Consider the following 13,677-nt stretch of genomic DNA (forward strand, 5'->3'; position numbering starts at 1 on the left):
GAGAGAGAGAGACACACACACACAATCCTGGCCCCAATTCTTTTTTTTTTTTTTTTTTTTTTTAAGTAAAATGGCGGGAAACGGGGGGCCCAACTGAAGGGCGCTTCGCCTTTCTTTCAGTTTGAATGTTTTTTTCCTTCTCTTCTTCTGCTAGCTAGCTAGCTGTTTACATAGCTTTGTGAATTTGCATTTTTCCTTGAGCAACGGGAGAAAAGTGTTGCACCGTTCCCGGAGGTACTGCAATACCGGGTCGATGCGTGGAGCGGACGGAGCAAGCCCAGTTTCCGACTCCCTGTTCGAAAAAGCCATTTAATATGTATCCCGATGGGGGACGTATCAGAATATAAACTGATAAGAACAGATACTACACTTGATCTTAGCCAAAAGGCCGAGAAGCGATAACCCACAAATGGAACCCTGAAACCGCCGCCCGGGGGTCTCGACAGACCCCAGCGGGTGGGTTGGCAAAAGCCAGCTCCTCTCTCCCTCCAACCCCCACTCACTCAACCACCCACCCCACCCACCCACCGTTTCCCTGGCAACAAACAGGCAGGTGTTTTTGGAAAAAGTCGCTAATGCGTCTTTAAGTCACTATCCTGGCCCATCTCTGTCAATTTCTCTTGAAACAAGATACCGGGCTCTGCAAGAAGCAAAGCCGCTCCAAAAATACGTGGAACTCGTAAGTGTTTCCTCTCCACGGAAGTCTTTAGTAAAAGGCGAAAGGCTTGTGCGTAATAAGAAGAGAAACCAGAGTCATATGGAAGTCAAGAGGTCGGGGCCCGAGACACACTCTGTGCACTCTAGGCAGGGTTCCCGCGGGTGCTCCCGGAACCCACTCTTCCAAGTTTTGGAGGGCTGTCTGTGGATAAAAAGAAGGTCGCAGACACAGAGAGAGAGAGAGAGAGAGAGAGAGAGAGAGAGAGAGAGAGAGAGAGAGAGAGAGAGAGAGAGAGAGAGAGAGAGAGAGAGAGAGAGAGAAACAAGCACACAATCCTGGCCCCAATTCTTTTTTTTTTTTTTTTTTTTTTTTTAAGTAGAATGGCGGGAAACGGGGGACCCCATTGAAGGGCGCTTCGCCTTTCTTTCAGTTTGAATGTTTTTTTCCTTCTCTTCTTCTGCTAGCTAGCTAGCTGTTTACATAGCTTTGTGAATTTGCATTTTTCCTTGACGACGGGAGAAAAGTGTTGCACCGTTCCGGAGGTACTGCAATACCGGGTCGATGCGTGGAGCGGACGGAGCAAGCCCCATTTCCGACTCCCTGTTCGAAAAAGCCATTTAATATGTAGTCCCCCGATGGGGGACGTATCAGATATTAAACTGATAAGAACAGATACTACACTTGATCTTAGCCAAAAGGCCGAGAAGCGATAACCCACAAATGGAACCCTGAAACCGCCGGACCCCCAGGGGGTCTATCGACAGACCCCAGCGGGTGGGTTGGCAAAAGCCAGCTCCTCTCTCCCTCCAACCCCCACTCACTCAACCACCACCCACCCACCCACCGTTTCCCTGGCAACAAACAGGCAGGTGTTTTTTGGAAAAAGTCGCTAATGCGTCTTTAAGTCACTATCCTGGCCCATCTCTGTCAATTTCTCTTGAAACAAGATACCGGGCTCTGCAAGAAGCAAAGCCGCTCCAAAAATACGTGGAACTCGTAAGTGTTCCCTCTCCACGGAAGTCTTTAGTAAAAGGCGAAAGGCTTGTGCGTAATGAAGAGAAACCAGAGTCATATGGAAGTCAAGAGGTAGAGGGGCCAGAACACACTCTGTGCACTCTAGGCAGGGTTGGGTGCTCCCGGAACCCACTCTTCCAAGTTTTTGGAGGGCTGTCTGTGGATAAAAAGAAGGTCGCAGACACAGAGAGAGAGAGAGAGAGAGAGAGAGAGAGAGAGAGAGAGAGAGAGGAGAGAGACACACACACAATCCTGGCCCCAATTCTTTTTTTTTTTTTTTTTTTTAAGTAAAATAGCAGAAACCAGGATACCACTGAAGGGCGCTTCGCCTTTCTTTCAGTTTGAATGTTTTTTCCTTCTCTTCTTCTGCTAGCTAGCTAGCTGTTTACATAGCTTTGTGAATTTGCATTTTTCCTTGACAACGGGAGAAAAGTGTTGCACCGTTCCCGGAGGTACTGCAATACCGGTGGAATGCGTGGAGCAGACAGGAGCAGACCCCATTCCGACTCCCTGTTCGAAAAAGCCATTTAATATGTAGTACCCCGATGGGGGACGTATCAGATATTAAACTGATAAGAACAGATACTACACTTGATCTTAGCCAAAAGGCCGAAGCGATAACCCACAAATGGAACCCTGAAACCGCCGGACCCCCGGGGGTCTCGACAGACCCCAGCGGGTGGGTTGGCAAAAGCCAGCTCCTCTCTCCCTCCAACCCCCACTCACTCAACCACCCACCCACCCACCCACCGTTTCCCTGGCAACAAACAGGCAGGTGTTTTTTTGGAAAAAGTCGCTAATGCGTCTTTAAGTCACTATCCTGGCCCATCTCTGTCAATTTCTCTTGAAACAAGATACCGGGCTCTGCAAGAAGCAAAGCCGCTCCAAAAATACGTGGAACTCGTAAGTGTCCCTCTCCACGGAAGTCTTTAGTAAAAGGCGAAAGGCTTGTGCGTAATGAAGAGAAACCAGAGTCATATGGAAGTCAAGAGGGTCGGGGCCCGACACACTCTGTGCACTCTGGCAGGGTTCCCGCGGGTGCTCCCGGAACCCACTCTTCCAAGTTTTGGAGGGCTGTATGAGATAAAAGAAGGTCGCAGACACAGAGAGAGAGAGAGAGAGAGAGAGAGAGAGAGAGAGAGAGAGAGAGAGAGAGAGAGAGAGAGAGAGAGAGAGAGAGAGACACACACACACAATCCTGGCCCCAATTCTTTTTTTTTTTTTTTTTTTTTTTTAAGTAAAATGGCGGGAAACGGGGGACCCCATTGAAGGGCGCTTCGCCTTTCTTTCAGTTTGAATGTTTTTTTCCTTCTCTTCTTCTGCTAGCTAGCTAGCTGTTTACATAGCTTTGTGAATTTGCATTTTTCCTTGACAACGGGAAGAAGTCTTGCACCGTTCCCGGAGGTACTGCAATACCGGGTCGATGCGTGGAGCGGACGGAGCAAGCCCCATTTCCGACTCCCTGTTCGAAAAAGCCATTTAATATGTAGTCCCCCGATGGGGGACATATCAGATATTAAACTGATAAGAACAGATTGATTTTACAAATTAATTTATTACCATCAATACCATTCATCTACAACATAATGATTCTCAATCAAACTTATACCATGGTATTCCCAGTACAAAACAAAGCCCCCAAAAAAGAACTCAGGGGAGCATCATCCCTCCCCGTTATACCTAACCAATACCTTTCCCTATCTCCACGTTCCTAATCTATTTCCTCCCAAAACCTAAATCACTACCAGCCCTAATCCCCCTTTCCACCTCTCCCGTGCCGCATGCTGCCCACCTCTTTCCTCCCTCTTCATCCTCCCTCTTAAATCTCCTTCCACCCTCCTCACTATTCCTTCCACCCCCCAATCTCTCCCTGTCTTTACCAAATTCTGCCTGGCTTCCCACAGCCCGTTTAAAGAGGCTCATGAGAAGCCAGAGCAGAAACCTACCTGCTATCTGTTCCCCTCGCTCTCCCTACACCTCTTTCTAATCTAGCCCATGTCACCACAAAATCACTCCTGACCAAAACTATCAGCACCCGTGCCCTAGCCCATACCACTCCGGCAAAGGCACAGTCCCAAAAGGCATGGCGCACAGTCTCCTCCCTGCCACAAGCAGATCTTGGGCAGGTGGAGGATCACGCCAAGCTATGCCGGTACATGATGGAACGTACCGGCAAGCACTTGTGGAGGCTCAACCAATTCAGGTCCTTGAGCCTGTTGTTCCAGGCCCCGCGCCTGCACCCCCTCCCAGACCACCGACGGGATCCCCGCCACCAGGCGGGGCTCCCCTGCCTGCCTGACCTCCTCGTACAGGTGCCTGTGGTCTAAACCTACTCGGGCAACTTCAACCTCGGGGTGCGCACGCAGCCACTTGGCCGCATGGCCCGAGTCCACGGCAGCTGTTCCGCCCGAGGACCCCGTGTCCAACCACACCATTACGCTTCTCGCTTGGTACGAGAAGAACACCCGCAGGGGTAACCGGACGGGTGTATCACCGGATGAGCCAGTTCTGTCGCAAGGACACAAAAATTGTGTCAGCTAGAGGGGGATGTTTGGTACCCCCCTACCTCCCTCCCCGATGGGACAGAGCATGCGCGCCCTGGCGACCCACTCATTACCTGCCCACCCACATGAACTGAAACACCAGCCTCACTAGAGGTCTTCTCAGACAAGCCGGCAATGGGTAGATGTATGCCAAATACAATAGAGATGGCAACACATCCACTTTTAGGACCAGGACCTTGCCTATAAAGGACAACGACCTAGCCTTCCACATTGCTACTTTCCCTCTGTACCACTGCGATCTTCATGTTCCAGTTCCGCGTCGCTGAGCCAGAGGTCTCAAAATGGACCCCAGAATCCTCAGGGCCCCCTCACAGAGAGATAACCCCCCGGGCACATCCGTTCTACCGCTCCATCTTCCGAAAAACCAAAACTCGGCATGGTTCAGAACCGCCCCCGACGCTCGGGTGAAATCCCCAATGATGGCAAGGGACCTTGTCAGGCACGAGTCCTTGCATAGGAGCAAGGAAGTGTCGTCGGCGTACTGCGTCATCTTAACACGCAGCCCACCGCTTCCAGGGATCAACAAGCCCTCCACCCCTGTGTTTATTCTGTCCCCCCTAATGGCAGCCCCCAGAGGCTCCATGTACAGAACGAAGAGAGGATGCCGAGAGCGGGCATCCCTGCCTGACCCCAGACGAGAGGTCAAAAACGTCACCCAAGTGACTATTTACGCTAACTCGACACCCCGCTCCGACATATAATGTACGGATCCATCCTATATACTTCTCCCCAAATCCTAATCTACCTAATACCCTGAATAGAAAGGATCTATTCACGCGATCAAAGGCTTTCGCCTGATCAAGCGCTGCTACCATTAAAGGCAGACCTCTATCTTCAACCCAGGCGATGGAGTCCCTGATCAACTGAAGGTTCCATCTAATAGAGCATCCTCTGCCCCCGCACGTCTGATCCTCGTGGACGACGTAGGGAAGGGCTGTGCGCAACCGATCCGCTAAGACCTTTGCAAGCAACTTGTAGTCTACACACAGCATGGTCAATGGCCGCCAGTTGCCAAGGTCTGTTGCGTCCCCCTTCTTGTACAGAAGTGACAGCACACCAACAGCCATTGATCCCCCTGGGACCCCTGTCTCAAGGATGGCCTTCAAGACTTCGAGTACCACCGGTCCAAGTATACCCCAAAACTTGAGGTAAAACTCGGCCGGTCAACCATCCCATCCCAGGCACCTTCCCTTACCCATCCTCCTGAGGGCACTCTATAACCTCCTCAAGGGAGATCTGGGCCTCCATCACATCTCTAATGTCCTCCGGCAACCGCCGGGACAAGTGTTCTAAAAACACATTTCCCTGCTCTACATCTATTTCCCTTTCCTAAATAAACCTCGGAAATGATCAGTTGTCACCCTGACCATCTCCTCTGGTTTACTTACTACACTACCATCTTCTTCTCTAACTCCATGCATTCCTTCCTACTCTGCCTGGCCCTAACCAACTTAAAGAACATAGCGGAACAAGTCTCATTCTGTTCTAAAAAGCCACTATGTGCATGCTCCAGGAAAACTCGAGCCTTCTGCTCCTGCAGCTCCCTGAGCTGCGCCTTCGGGCTGTGGATCTCTCCCAGTGAATCGACCCGCCGAGGTTGCCTGCCTCGTACTCGAGTCGAGCAACCTCGGGATATGATCCACCTCCCTCCTTTCCTCCCCTTTTTTCCTCTTACCATATCCTATAGTAAAGGCCCTAATCCTTACCTTTACTAAATACCACCACTCTAACACCCCCTCACACATCGGCCGGAGACCTTCAAGCCCCCGAAACACCCCTGTGACGGCATTGACAAAGACCTGCTCATCCAGTAAATCCCGATCTAGTTTCCAGTACCCCCTACCGAAGAGGCAGACTGGCGACCCCACCTGTAGGAGCACCCCCGTCATGGTCCGAAAAGAAGACAGGCAACAGCCGCCCAGACAACCGACCCAAAGACCTAGATACAAAGATATAGTCGAGCCTCCGCGCAACCCCCCTGGAGTGCGCCATGTAGGACCGACCATTGCCGGAGTAGTGTGCAGGCCACCATCAACCAGACCATGGCAAGCCATTAGCCCGGTGATGGCACCTGCACTACTGTCCCCCGCTATCCCTAAATCTATGTCGGAGTAAGGCCTGTCACCAAGTCCTATTTGTAACACACAGGGGCACAGACAGTCCACCATCACCCCCCTCCTGTCTGCCGCCGCCTGTGGCCCATACACCCCAAATAACCTATATCTAATCTCCCTATACTTGACATCAACCCCCAAAACTCTACCCTGTATTACAACAAAAGTGCTCTCTACAATTATCTCCCTATTCCCAAACAATATCCCTACCCCCGTTGAGTGCACCCCTCCTATGCCCCACAACGAATCTCCCTTTACCCACTCCCTCCTAAACCTTTCAACATCCCCTCCATCCCTCAGGTGAACCTCCTCTAAAAAACAAAACATAAAGCCCACCCCCTCTAAAAAACTAAAACACCGCCCTCCTCTTAACAACATCCCTTAGACCCCTAACATTTAAACTAAACAAAATAAACATAGGATTATATTATAAAATAAAACACCCTTAAATCCAATATTCAAAAACTATAACTACAATCACAAAGAAACAGGAGGCTCACCCGATGCTCCCCTGGTCCATCACCTCTGGCAGGAGCATCCCCTCCTCCCTGACGTCCCTCCGTCCTCCTCCATCATTCCACCCCCAGGATGCAGGTAAGGTGTTAGGATTTGGGGTACCCTGTACCCGGGTTCTCCGCCAACTCCCTCCCTGAAAGTTTCCGGGCCGGGGCTAGGGGGTCCCACCCCCAGAGAATGGGCGGCCCCATCCAAACAGCCCTGAGCCACTTCCAGGGATTCACTCTCCCCAAGTGCTGGTACTGGCAAACAGCAAGGACAATGACCCCTTCCTCTCCCCCATCACTCGCTTACCCCCCCCCCTCCCCTTCCACACCCCCTCTCACTGCATGTGGTCTCCCATCCTCTTCGCTCTATTTTTCTTTGGTGTAAGAGGCAGCGGGGAGACACCACCCCCTTTCCCCCTATCCCCTCCGCCATTTCCTCATCTCCTCCACTAGGAAGCTCGACCCCACACCCCCTCCCCCCCTCCTCCCCCCGATCCACATCCCCTGTCACCGGCTCCCCCTCCACTGTTGCTCTTTCTCGGTTCTCCACTCCCTTTCTTTCTTTCTCCTTTTTTTCTTTTCCTGCTCCAGTGTCTTCCCTTTTCTTCCTGCTTCCGCTCCTTGCACCTCCTCTCTCTGTGCCGTTTTCCTCTCTTCGACCCAAGCCCTGGTCCGGAGGCGCCCCCTTTTCTTTCCCTCCTTACCTTTCCCCATCCCCCGCTCCTGCTCCCCCTCCAGCTGAGACGCGTATGACCTGTGACGAACCGGGCACTCCCGCCAGCCAGGTCTGCTGACGAGCCACACCCGTGGCACGCCTTGGGCTCGTCACACTCCCTCGCCTCGTGCTCAGCAGATCCACAAATTCTGCACTTCTTTATGCTACACGAGGCGAGGATATGACCATAGGCCATACAGCGCCTGCAGAACGGGGGCTGACATGCATAATACAACGTCCCCCTGTCAGCCCCCAGGAGCGTTTGCAGGGAGTGGAGGTAGCCCGCCCCCTGCCCGTTTGGGTCCTCCCTGAGGAGTGCCTGGAACCCTCTTCTTCCATTCCAGAACCCCAGGGAGTCCCTGAGGAGCCTTGCTGAGGAGACCTTGTCCATAAACCGCCCCAGGAACGCCCTCACCTCTTCATCTTTGACATGCGGGTTATACATTGTCACTGTTACTACCCGGAAATTATCCTTCTTGCCAGGCTAGTAACTTCGTAGAGGCTCATAGGCCTTTCTCCTTCCAAAGCCTTCACCTTTTTCATGATTTCATCATGTTCTCTTCAGTGTAGCAGGTCACATCAAAGGCTTTCTCCATGGGGTTATCCTGGAGGCATAGGACATCTTTCACCAGCAGTTAAGACTCCCCATCAGGATTGTTCTTGCCAAAGGTTTCCCTCCCGAATTGCTCAACCTCCTTGTCCTTCCATGCGAAACGCACTGTGTTCGCCCAATCCAACCACCGGAACCGACCGTTTCTGTGCATTGCCCTCCATTTCTTCAAAGAAAAACTATACTCTCTAAACAAGAAGCCAAAAAAAAAGGAACACAGCAATCCCAACCGATCCCTTTCAGCGAAAAGTGAAAATCCTCCCTCCTGTCTTCCTCGACCTCCTGACTCAGCGGGCTTTGGGACACCTCGGTGACAAGCTTGATCTGAGCCAAAAGGCCGAAGCGATAACCCACAAATGGAACCCTGAAACCGCCGGACCCCCGGGGGTCTCGACAGACCCCAGCGGGTGGGTTGGCAAAAGCCAGCTCCTCTCTCCCTCCAACCCCCACTCACTCAACCACCCACCCACCCACCCACCGTTTCCCTGGCAACAAACAGGCAGGTGTTCGAAAGACTCGGCTAATGGTCTAAGTCACTATCCTGGCCCATCTCTGTCAATTTCTCTTGAAACAAGATACCGGGCTCTGCCAGAAGCAAAGCCGCTCCCAAAAATACGTGGAACTCGTAAGTGTTCCTCTCCACGGAAGTCTTAGTAAAAGGCGAAAGGCTTGTGCGTAATGAAGAGAAACCAGAGTCATATGGAAGTCAAGAGGTCGGGGCCCGAGACACACTCTGTGCACTCTAGGCAGGGTTCCCGCGGGTGCTCCCGGAACCCACTCTTCCAAGTTTTGGAGGGCTGTCTGTGGATAAAAAGAAGGTCGCAGACACAGAGAGAGAGAGAGAGAGAGAGAGAGAGAGAGAGAGAGAGAGAGAGAGAGAGAGAGAGAGAGAGAGAGAGAGAGAGAGAGAGACACACACACACAATCCTGGCCCCAATTCTTTTTTTCTTTTTTTTTTTTTTTTTTAAGTAAAATAGGCGGGAACGGTACCACTGAAGGGCGCTTCGCCTTCTTTCAGTTTGAATGTTTTTTTCCTTCTCTTCTTCTGCTAGCTAGCTAGCTGTTTTCATAGCTTTGTGAATTTGCATTTTTCCTTGACAACGGGAGAAAAGTGTTGCACCGTTACCGGAGGTACTGCAATACCGGGTCGATGCGTGGAGCGGACGGAGCAAGCCCCATTTCCGACTCCCTGTTCGAAAAAGCCATTTAATATGTAGTCCCAATAGGGAGACATGTAGGATATTAATTGATAAGAACAGATGATGATTCAAAGCTTTTTATTCTAACTTTTACATTTACACGGTGAACATTTCACACTTCTTTTTACATGCCCATATCCAAACAAAACTTGTAACAAAAAACAACCCATCGGTTTTCAAAACCACTGAACCCCTTTCTCTCTGGTAAGAGATAGGCAACCAAAACCCGCCCTCAACCTTTTCCAGGGGGCTGCTGCAAACTAACAAAAATACACATGCTATCAATAAACATAAGCATTCCAAATCCCACAAAGTAACAAGCCTCTACCTTCTAAAACTTACCTCCCTCATCTGACAAGCCCCAAACACCCCCTTCCACCGCTCTAATGCTGCATGGTGGCCCCACTTCCCTCTCCTCCCTCCTTATCCTCCCCCTCAAATCCCCCTCCACACTCCTCACTATTCCCTCCACCCCCATGTCTGCCTGACTTAACCAGCCCCTGCCTGGCATCCCAGAGCCCTTTCTTAAAAAGACTGATAAGTAGCCACAACAGAGAAAACGGTCCCTACCTACCCCCCCTGCTCTTCCTACCCCTCTCTCCACCCTCGCCCATGTTAACACAAACCCTGCCTTCACTTTCCCTAGCAAACCCTGAGCCCTGGCCCACACTACTCCTGCGAAAGGACAGTAAACAAAAATCGAGTCCAACTTGAGTGGGAAGTGTGGAACTCCCCTCCCACCCTCCCCGATTGTTGAGATCATGCGAGCCCTGGCGACATACTCATACCTGCCTCCCCACATGAACTGAAACACGAGCCTTACTAGCCCCCTCCTCATGCTCGCCGGCAATGGATAGATGTAAGCCAAGTACAGAAGGGAAGGCAGTACATCCACCTTCAGGACCAGAACCTTGCCCAAGAAAGACAAGGATCTGGCCTTCCACACTGCCAGCTTCCTCTGAACTACAGCAACCCTCATGTTCCAGTTCAGTGTCGCGGAGCCGGAGGTCTCAAAGTGGACCCCAAGAACCCTCAGGGCCCCATTACAGAGAGATAGCCCTCCGGGCACGTCCGTCCTGCCCCGCCATCTGCCGAAATACTTAACAGACGACTTGGCGAGGTTAAGGACCGCTCCCGACGCGCGGGTAAAGTCTCCAATTATGGCCAGAGACCTTAGCAGGCACGAGTCCTTGCACAAAAGCAAGGTGGTGTCATCGGCGTATTGTGTCACCTTAACACGCAAACCGCCGCTACCAGGGACCAGCAAGCCCTCCACCCCTGCGTCAGCCCTGATGGCAGCCGCCAGGGGCTCCATATAGAGCACGAAAAGGAGTGCCGAGAGCGGGCATCCCTGCCTGACCCCTGATGAGAGGCTAAACACGTCGCCCAGATGGCTGTTTATGCTCACCCGGCACCCCGCTCCCACATACAAAATCTTGATCCACTCTATAAAGCGATCACTAAACCCTAACCTACCTAACACTCTGAAAAGAAAAACCCTACTGACGCGATCAAAAGCCTTGGCCTGATCAAGCGCCGCTACCATCAGAGGTAGACTTCTATCCTCAACCCAGGCGATGGAGTCCCTTATCAGTTGGAGGTTCCACCTAATGGAACGGCCTTCCACCCCACACGTTTGATCCTCATGGACAACGTAGGGAAGGGCTGTGCGCACACGGTCTGCCATGACCTTAGCTAGTATCTTATAATCTACGCACAGCATGGTCAACGGCCGCCAGTTGCTAAGGTCGGCGGTGTCTCCCCTCTTGTGGAGGAGAGACAGCACGCCTACAGCCATTGACCTGCCCGGGACTCCAGTCTCGAGAACGGCCGTCAGGACTTCTAGGACCACCGGTCCAAGCATACCCCAAAACTTGAGGTAAAACTCAGCTGGCAGCCCATCCATCCCAGGCACCTTCCCTTTCCCCATCCTCTTGAGGGCGCTCTCCACCTCCTCTAGTGTTATCGGGGCATCCATCGCCTTTCTAATGTCCTCCGGCACACGCCGGGACAAGTGTTCTAAGAACACGGTACCCTGTTCTTCTTCTACTACCCTCTCCTGGAAAAACCCCCGGAAATGGTCAGTTGCCACCCTGACCATCTGCTCCGGCTCCCTAACTACCCTACCCTGTCCATCCCTCACCCCATAAAAAACCTGTCTTACCTGCTTTTCCCTAACTGATTTAAAAAACACTGCAGAGCAGGTCTCATTCTGCTCTATAAACTCAGAGTGTGCACGCTGCAGGAAGGCACGGGCCTTCCGCTCATGCACCTCCCTGAGTTGAGCCTTGAGGCTGGTAGCACGCTCAACGTCCATCGAGGCACCGAGGTTGCCTGCCTCGTACTCGAGATCGAGTAAACGTTGGAGCTGCTCCACCTCCCTTCTCTCCTCTCTCCCCTTCCTTTTACAATAACCAATAATAAATACCCTAATTCTTACCTTAACTACCTCCCACCATTCCAAAACTCCTCCGCACATAGGCCGGAGACCCTCAAGCCCCCGAAAAAAAACAGAGAAAGCATTGACAAAAGCCCGCTCCTCCAGGATGTCCCGGTCGAGCTTCCAGTACCCCCTACCGAAAAGGCAGACAGGCGCCTTGACCTGAAGGAGGACCCCGTCGTGATCTGAAAAAAACACAGGCAGCAGGCGCCCAGACAAAAGCCCCAAGGATTTAGGTAGAAATACATAGTCCAGCCTCCGCACGACCCCCCGGGAGTTACGCCACGTGGGACCCGCCAGCGCCGGAGTAGTGTTAAGGCCCCCATCCACCAAACCATGGCTTGCCATAAGTCCGGTAATGGCCCCTACGCTACCATCTCCCACCAATCCTAAATCTACATTAAAATCCCCTCCCACTACCAAAACTCTGTTTGTGGCACACAGAGGTGCCAGACTCTCCACCATCTCCCTTCTCTCTGGCACCGTCTGTGGCCCGTATACCCCTATGATCCTAAGTCTAAAATCCCCTAACGCTATGTCCACCCCCAAAACCCTCCCCTGCATCGCAACGTACGTGCCTTCCACCCTCACCTCCCGTGTCCCAAACAAAATTCCAACCCCTGATGAGTGGACACCCCCCACACTCCACACTGACTTCCCTTTCAACCACTCTTTTTTAAAACGCTCCACATCCCCCCCATCTCTCAAATGCACCTCCTGTAAGAAACAAAATGTAAACCCTATGTTGGACAAACAACTAAAAACGGCCCTTCTTTTTATAGGGTCCCTTAGCCCGCGAACATTCATCGTCATTATTTTCAAGTTTGCCATTTACCCAAAATAATGGAAAAAAAACCCCAGCTCTATGCAGAAATCATGGACTTACTCTGTCCTGTGTAAAAGGTTCCTCCTCGGACAGGGATCCTACTCCAGCAGCATCAGAGGCCCCCTCAACTCTCCCCCTCCCCGTATTCCCATCCTGAGAAATCCAAGACGCGGGGAAGGGGTTGGGGAGTCCCGGCGTCCCAGAAATAGCCTGAGACACCCCATCCCCTGATGGCAGAAACAGTCCCGGGGATGCCTGGATCCCCTCCATGGTGTGAAACGGGAGAGCTGAGTCTTGTGATGACATGGGGTCCACCTTGGCATCACTGATCGACCCCCCAAACACTTGTATACCCACATACGAGGGCTCTTGCCCCACACTCTCCGAGGTCACCCCGCCCACACCGCTCCCCTCCTGGGAAACCCAAGACGCGGGGAAGTGGTTGGGGATGGGGGGTCCCGGCGTCCCGGAACTAGCCTGAGACACCCCATCTCCAGCAGGCCTCACCAGCACACTGGTCTCCAGGTCTACTTCCATCTGGACGAGTGGGAAAGATGATCCCGTCGACGACGGGGGTACCACCTCAGCGGCACTATCTATTTCCCCCTCCCCTCCCAACCCGCTCTGGCCCTCTCCCAGCTCGATGGGGATCTTCTTCTTCTTCTTCTTCTTCCGTGCTTCCCCAGAGTCGGAAAGCACCTCTGTTCCCTCCAGGGTCCTCTGGGCTGCAGGGGCTACCCTCTTTTGTCTTGGGGTGACCGGTAAAGGTGAGACGGACCTCCATTCCTCCGGCCTCGTCTGAGAGACCTGGAGCTCCTCCACCATCTCCCTCAGGGCCCCAAAAGCCATCTCGTCTATGAAGACTGCATCAAGGGATGGGCCCATCTCACCCATCGCTCCCTCAACCTCTACCGGCAGCAGGCTTTGGGGTGATTTACACTCTGCCATCTGGGTCTCCACCCCCAATACTGCCAAAGCCCTTTCTTCCACATCAGCATGACCCCCGACTTGTGTCGCTGGCAAGGACAGTGGTG

At 52.4% G+C, this 13,677-nt stretch overlaps 7 non-coding genes and 2 pseudogenes across 7 annotated transcripts; all 9 read right to left on the reverse strand.

Moving 5' to 3' along the window:
- Positions 1–212: 212 nt before the first annotated feature.
- Positions 213–400, reverse strand: LOC118961189 (U2 spliceosomal RNA). Its single transcript, XR_005048953.2, has one exon. It is a non-coding gene; the product is annotated as a U2 spliceosomal RNA (small nuclear RNA).
- Positions 401–636: 236 nt separating this feature from the next.
- On the reverse strand, positions 637–756 carry LOC118961157 (U5 spliceosomal RNA). Its single transcript, XR_005048921.2, has one exon. It is a non-coding gene; the product is annotated as a U5 spliceosomal RNA (small nuclear RNA).
- A 423-nt stretch (positions 757–1,179) lies between these two features.
- LOC118961187 (U2 spliceosomal RNA) lies at positions 1,180–1,369 on the reverse strand. Its single transcript, XR_005048951.2, has one exon. It is a non-coding gene; the product is annotated as a U2 spliceosomal RNA (small nuclear RNA).
- A 242-nt stretch (positions 1,370–1,611) lies between these two features.
- On the reverse strand, positions 1,612–1,729 carry LOC118961155 (U5 spliceosomal RNA). Its single transcript, XR_005048919.2, has one exon. It is a non-coding gene; the product is annotated as a U5 spliceosomal RNA (small nuclear RNA).
- Positions 1,730–2,102: 373 nt separating this feature from the next.
- LOC118945466 (U2 spliceosomal RNA) lies at positions 2,103–2,291 on the reverse strand. Its single transcript, XR_005040611.2, has one exon. It is a non-coding gene; the product is annotated as a U2 spliceosomal RNA (small nuclear RNA).
- Positions 2,292–2,532: 241 nt separating this feature from the next.
- LOC118961413 (U5 spliceosomal RNA) lies at positions 2,533–2,649 on the reverse strand. The gene has a single exon (XR_005049062.2). It is a non-coding gene; the product is annotated as a U5 spliceosomal RNA (small nuclear RNA).
- Positions 2,650–3,054: 405 nt separating this feature from the next.
- On the reverse strand, positions 3,055–3,229 carry LOC118961404 (U2 spliceosomal RNA; annotated as a pseudogene).
- Positions 3,230–8,759: 5,530 nt separating this feature from the next.
- Positions 8,760–8,876, reverse strand: LOC149972691 (U5 spliceosomal RNA). Its single transcript, XR_016490769.1, has one exon. It is a non-coding gene; the product is annotated as a U5 spliceosomal RNA (small nuclear RNA).
- A 411-nt stretch (positions 8,877–9,287) lies between these two features.
- Positions 9,288–9,455, reverse strand: LOC149972692 (U2 spliceosomal RNA; annotated as a pseudogene).
- Positions 9,456–13,677: the final 4,222 nt, after the last annotated feature.

Source organism: Oncorhynchus mykiss, chromosome 22 (assembly GCF_057628025.1).
Source record: "Oncorhynchus mykiss isolate SJ-2025 chromosome 22, ASM5762802v1, whole genome shotgun sequence".
Taxonomy (NCBI): domain Eukaryota; kingdom Metazoa; phylum Chordata; class Actinopteri; order Salmoniformes; family Salmonidae; genus Oncorhynchus; species Oncorhynchus mykiss.